We start from the raw sequence: 7,519 nt of genomic DNA on the forward strand, positions 1-7,519 counted from the left end.
GTCTGGTTACACAGAAGTGAGTGTAAGCAGCTTTGTTTTAGACACAGACATGACTCATGCACAATTCTGGCTGGAGATATGGAAACTGAAGTCAAATAGGCTGTTCTGGTACTAGGTACAGGCTTTTACTTCGAACTCCAGTTTAGCCCTAAAGGATTAATTAATTTGTAAATAATTTTCACTTAAATTTTGTCTGTTCAAAATAATATTAGTAACAGTGATTATCATTATTGATGAAGGGTACACTATTTGCCAGATACTATGCAAAGTATGCAAAGTATGTTAAACTTTGTTAACATACTTTGTGGGGTCAGTACTATTCTTATTACAATTTATAGATGAAGATCCAGAGCCATCATCTAACTTTTCCAAACTCAGTTTGTTAATAATTAATTGAGAGAGTTATGTACCTAAATAAGTCTCATTCTGGAAATTCACCCCATAAAATAGTTTGTGTGTGAGTTTAAATTTTATATTCAATTATATCTCACGACACCAGAACAATGTTAATATCCAACCTGAACACCTTCTTAACCATAATATAATTTTGAGACAGTAAAAAAGAAACCTGAATAAGACCTGCCTATTAATGAACTTGAGCACCAACCTCTGTTTCATCTAACTGGGGGGATAGTTCAGAAGAATCAAGGACCAGCTATTACATCCGCCAGTTCAGCATTGGTCACTCACATGAACTTAAAATAGATGTCAACAAGTTAAGATTTTGTCACAGTATCCACTGAAAAAGCTCCTAGGATACAGCTTTCAGAGAAATTAGATATATGTCCTAATTCCTTAGCAAAATTAAAGAAAAAAATACTCATCCTCTATGTAAATCATTTGATGCTATTACTGTGCTTCAAGAATGAGCTTTAGGGAAAAAGCAAATAAACCTGTTGATTATTTAGGGTTGTCAAGGCTAGTCCAACATCAGTTATATAAAAGTTAGTAATTTTAGCCAAAATTTTCACATCAGGATAGATATTACTAAGCCAGTGCCATCCACAGATCAGTTACATAAGTTATTTATTCATTTATTTTATAGCTATCATGTGATCGCTGGCTCAGTCAGGACTTCAAAGCCACGTATTTCTCTGAAGTAATAATAACAGTTCCTGTGGCAGAAGCAGATGACTAATTACAGAGGCCCACGGATCTTCCAAAAGCATTTGCAACTTTTACCAAGTCAGAGCAAAGTCAGTCGCCTCTTTTAACAAGCTTTGAACCTGCCCATAGGTGTTGCTGCAACCTGGGAGGTGCTTTCTCTTCTCTACCAGCCAGGTTAAGAAGACCTAAATGTCCCTGACAAGGTGCTCTCTTCCTTGCTATCCTAGGCAGATTCTCGACCCCCCTTTGAAGAGCAATCCCAGAATCTGTCTTCTCAAAACCTGTCAACAATGTCAGTCTTTATTTTATTATCTACCCTTTATTTTTTTATAATCTTTCTTTTAAGACTACATAAACACTGTTTGGGATGTGTCTATGGACAATATTAAGAATTTATTCCTCTAGGTTTTCTAATGATGTAAATCAACTGAAAATTCCCAACCTGAAGATTAAGGGTTTGAAATCTCTGTCTCTGTGGGAAATGTTTTATTTATCACATTAGTAAAACTTTGTTTATAATTTATGTGTAGGGCATGAAAGATAATAAGAAACAGCATTCTACTTTTGCAGCTTTTATTTTAGAATAAGCAAGTGGGTGGATAATGGGCCTATCAATATTAAAAGTTATAAAAAAACATGGTATTTATCAAATTATTATGGTTTTAAAATTAGACTTTCAAATCAGACGCAACAAACAAATTAGGTTCATTATGTGATCATTAAGAAACTATGCAACTTGCTGTGGATGTTAAAGTTTGTATTTTTCTCATTTACTTTTTAAAGCTGACTTTATCAGTAGAATGTATGTATTTTATTGGTGCCACCGGGGAAGAACATCTGTTCTAAGGTAGTATCATCAAGATCAACGAGGTTGATGGGGACAGCAGAGAGGGGGATGAGGTCAGACAGATGTGGATACTAGCTCTGAGGTGGCTGGGCTGGGGAAGAACAGCCAAGAAAAAAGTCAATGAAACATTGGATTGAGAAAAAAAAAAAAAAATGGAACCAAAATAAAATGTTTGAATGAAATTTTCTAGGTTAACGTTTCTTAAAGCATGTTCAATGTAACACTAGCTGTCAGTAGGCTTTATGGGGAAAAAAGAGTCAAAGACTGAAAAAAACTTGAACAATTTTGTCTATAATATCTTTCTAAGATTCATAAAGTGTTTTAACATACAGTGCCTTCCAGTACCCAAGGGGGATGCCTGAGCATAGTGCCAAACCTCCTATAGTCATCCTATACATACATACCTATGATCAAGTTTAATTTATCAAATAAATATGCAAGAGCTTAACAACAATAGTACTAATAAAATAGGATGATTATAATAATAGGCTGTAGTTAAAGTTATGTGAATGTGGTTTCTCTCTTTCTCTCCAAATATTTTATTGGGCATAATATTTTCAGACTGTGGTTGACCACAGGTAACTGAAGCCACAGAAAGGGAAACCACAGATAGAAGGAACTACTGTATTAAATGTTTTGTTATGATATAAATGAAGAAAGAAGTCAACAATATTTAACCCAGTATCTCCAAAACATATTTGACCAGGAAATTATTTTGTGCAGCATTCCAATAGTCCATAGACTGGGGGTCCCAAGAAATATAATTCAGCAGAAGCTGTTGTGAGTAAAAACATAACATAACATAAGGTAAGGACTCCATTAACAAAGACCCTGGAAGTAAGTAGAAATCACCAAGTCTTATAGAAATTCTGATGAGATGACTGACAACTCTTCAATTACAAGTATCTATTCAATTACAATAGATAGAACAAGAAAGCATAAAAAGTGATAATTTTCCTTAATGAGCTTGAAGTTGATAGAGATAGCAAACAATAGAGAAATAGCAAACAATAGATATGAAAAACTGCATACTAGGAGAGGGTTTAAAGTTTAGTATTATATCTTGAGAGTACTACTAGTAAAGTGAGTGAAAAGCAATTGGAATTAGCAAGAAAAACTTTGGCCAAGTATGGGTCTTTTGCCTTAAATAATTTTCCAAGAGGGCCTCCTCTGGTGGCACAATGGTTGAGCACTTGGCTGTGAAGCTGCCCACAGCCTCTGCAGTGCCGGTTCCATCCCTGGCGGCCGGCGAGGGTCCCACATGGCAGGACAGACCTCTCCTGCTGTGCCCGCTGCTCCCCTCAGCAGTGTATTTCATCAGTCTGCCTGTTCTGTTCCCTACTCTGGCTCTGGTGAATTCTCTCACCCTCCCGCCTTCTGACTGTACCTCGTGCTTGTATAAATAAATAAATAAATAAATAAATAAATAAATAAATATTTAAATAATAATAATTTTCCAAGAATAAGAGTAGAGGGCAGCAGCTAGCAAAGAGAAAAACGAGGGCTTAGGGAGAGAGAGAGGGGAAGGAAAATGTCATAATTATTCCAAGACTTGACCCTTAAAGACAGAAAATTAGTGATTTCACTAACAAGGAACAGGAAGGGATAATGGTCCCTGGGGGGCTTACAGGTCAGTGTCATAACCGTCATTCATCCTAATGTGAGTCAAACAAGATACCACCCCCTCTTTTAAGCACTTCATTCTCTACTAGGGTACATTAAAGTATTATGATTACAATAAAAAAGGATCATGAGGGGCCTCCCTGGTGGCGCAGAGGTTGAGTGCTGGGTTGTGAAGCTGCCCGCGGCCTCTGCGGCGCCGGTTCGATCCCCGGCTGCTCCCCGGCCACCAGAGGAGGGTCCCACATGGCGCGCAGACCTCTCCTGCCGCCCGCTGCTCCCCTAGCAGTGTACTTCAGTCCTTCTGCCTGCTCTGCTCCCCACTCTGGCTCTGGTGAATTCTCTCACCCTCCCGCGCTTCTGACTGTACCCAGTGCATGTATAAACAAACAAACAAACAAACAAATAAACATGCCTCTATTAAAAAAAAATTTTAAAAAAAAAAGGATCATGACTTTCTGAAGACTGAGTTATAAACTGACTTGGAGCAGAGTTTATGGTCGGGGGAGAGAAGAGATTGGGGAAGAATTGCCATTTGTCATTAAAATGATACCTAATTTGTGCTTTATAAAAATAATATGCCAGATTGACCAAAAGGAAAGAGGAATTCTTGACAGTTGACCAAACCTGAGTAGAAACATATAGAATACATGGTATGTTCATATTTTTGTAAAGTGATAGTATGAAATGGCCAACACCACAGGAATAACAAGGGTGGCTATAGGGGGCTTATTTTATTTATTTCAATTCAATGACTAAGAAGGGGATATACATTGTGCTTAGGAAGTCTCACCAATAACAGTCTTACAAATATCTAGAATGACCTGCCTCATAGTCCTGCTACTTACACTCTTTAACAAAACTCCAATCTGTGTGCTTTCTCTGCTTTCTCCAAAATTGTCAATGGATTAATTACTTAGTAGAATAGCTTGATGATATTTACAATAGATGAGACCCATATATGCTCAGTAATCTTATTTTGCTTACTCTTGTTTTCTGTGATTATTTTATACATTCTGCATTCTCCTCAAACTCCAGACACCCTTCTTCCTACTCCCCCTCAACAGATGAGGAAATGGAAACCATCAGAATGGAAATTTTTAGAAGTTCATTCAACAAGCCTACTTGTGATAAAGTTTGTTTTCTCCTTCTATTCGGTTAAAATAAAATATTTCTTTCCTTCTTCTCTTGTCCAAGATTAATTCCTTCACCTATGCTTTGAGTCTTATTCCCCACTCATGTACTCAACAACTGCAAAATATCAATTATCCTCTCCCTTTCCTTTATTAACTTTATCTTCACCCTTCCTATTGACTCCCTCATTGAATATATCAGTTTCCCAACATTTCAAATTAAAAAGCTTCTGCTCCAACCTAATATTTAGCTTCCACTCCTGTTCCTCACAGTCAAGTGTTTTGACTCTGTCTTCATTTTATTCAAAATGCTTTTTTACTAGTTCTTCCCACAGATGGAATATTCTTACTCTTCACCAGGAACGGTATCTCAGCATTTCCTGATCCCCTAACTAAATTAGCATCATATTTCATTTTCTATTTTATTTATATGCTCAGTCTCTTCATAACTCTTATTACCACCTACAATTATCTTGCTTGTTTATTTTCTTGTTTGTCTCCATCACCAAAATGAAAGCTTTCTCAGGGTAGAGACTATGCCTCTTCTATTATTATGTTCTTTCTCTGTATTTAATTCTGTTCCTGCCATAAGAAAGAAACTTAAGCAATATTAATTAATAAGATGTTTGGATATTCTCCTAGGCTACATTTCAGAAGGCTGAGAAGGTAACCCAGGAAAGGGTAATCAAAAACTACAAATGGATGTATCTAGAGAGTTGATAATCTTGAATGATGAATAAGTCACTGGAATATTGTACAGTGAATCCTTTACTAATATATATATTTTTAATGAAGATTTATTTATTTATTTTATACAAGAACCGGTGTACAGGCCAGATGCGTGGGAGGGTGAGAGGATTCACCAGAGATAGAGCAGGGAACAGAATAGGCAGACTGACGAAATACACTGCTGAGGGGAGCAGTGGGCATGATCTGAGAGGTCTGCTGCGCCATGTGGGACCCTCGCCGGCGGCCAGGGATCGAACCAGTGCTGCAGAGGCTATGGACAGCTTCACAGCACTGTGTTCAACCACCTGCACCACCAGGGGAGGCCCAAATAGTATATTTGTAAAAATAAATGAATAGAAGAATATCAAGAGAGAATACATGTCCAGATTTAATTTTAGAAGTATTATTGGCAAAAGAAAACAATTGATTTTCATTGTTTCAAAAAATGAAAGTGTTCTATTAAAATACTTTAAACAAACAATGTAATAAATTTACATGAGAATAAATCACTTTCCAAGTAACCTATTGTGATTTCAAAAGAACACACCATTGTTACATCAATTTTGTGCTATATGAATTCCTTTTTGGTATTTTTATTAAAGTAACTGTAAAAATGATTCAAAGGTTTGTGGAATTAAAAAAATAATTCTCTCCATTAATGAATTCTATATAGAATTTGAGTGTCAATTGATCTATATCCTCAATTGACAACTGGCTCTATGCAGTGTTGTTTATTAAATAATTTTGTGCCTTAAATAAATAATAAAAAATGATATTGACAAAAATGGATACTTTAACACAAATCATTGTCATTCAAGAGCCTTCTACCTCTGCTGCCATAACTATGATTGGGATCGTTGAGCCACTGAAAGCTTGATCCCAAAATAAGAGGCAAGTACATACATGGAATAGGCTGACCTTTATTGGGAACATTTAAAGAGGAGAAGAGAGATATTTATATTTCAGACTGAGGATTTGGAACATCCTTAAGGAATTTTCCACTAGATTTATGAATTCAGTATTTCATCTACCTCATTTTTCAAGATATCTATATCACAATAAGGTTAGAATTATCTGCCCAGCAATTTTAGAAAATTTCCAGATCAATCATGTATTTGAATGTCTTAATAATATAAAATTTAATGATACATAGTTAGGAAAGTAAATGCCTAAAAATAAATATAATATTTGAGATGTGTCTATGCCTCCTAAAAAATTAAGTTTTTTTGTTTGTGTTTATGTTTTAGTGTATTGTCAGAGAAAATAAGAATTTGCAGGAATCATTTATCTCCATTTCACTTAAGTTAGGATAATTTTTATGGAAAATATGTGATTTTGATTGAGTTAATTGTTTCCATTTGAAAACCAAGACAGCAGACATCTCTTCCAGATGCCAAGTCAGGTACAGTGTCACTGATGGAAAAACTAAAAGCAGTAAGAGGTTGTATTATGTTAGTAAAAGAATACATTTTAAAATTTATTTTAAAAAAATGACATAGTTCATTTTTCACTGATTTCATTATGAACACTTAAATGCTGCCTTTAACAAATTTGCAGCTCCAAATGGGAATTGATCTGGAATAAGATGAGAAGAGCCAAGAAGGAGGATATATGCCAGAATTCAAGTTTAAAAAAGCTGAACTGCTAACATGTGAACAAAACTCAGTAAATCTAATATCCCCCTTTTCTCTGAAGCAGTGCATTGTATTATCTCCAAATTGACAAGTAGATGAAAATGCATTTCAATAAACAGGCCTCTTAATTTCCACACTTTATCAGGATAATATTATTTTGAATAAATGTGGCATTAATAACTAGAGAGCTTAGTTTTACCAGATGCAAAAAATGGTTAAAGAGTTTACCATATACATTAATAAAGATATATTTCTTTAGCTAATTCAAATGTGACGATTTCTTTGCAAAGGACAAAATATATTAAATAAAAAACTTCCGTCTTCTTCAGGATGACATTGTTATCTTAAAAAAAAAGTCTCATTATAAAACTTACTTTTTTGGGGGTGGGGAAGCTCGCTGGTGGCACAGGGGGTTGGGACACAACCTATGAAGCAACCCGCAGCCTCTG

Source organism: Talpa europaea (genome assembly GCF_964194135.1).
Source record: "Talpa europaea genome assembly, chromosome: 10".
Taxonomy (NCBI): Eukaryota; Metazoa; Chordata; class Mammalia; order Eulipotyphla; family Talpidae; genus Talpa; species Talpa europaea.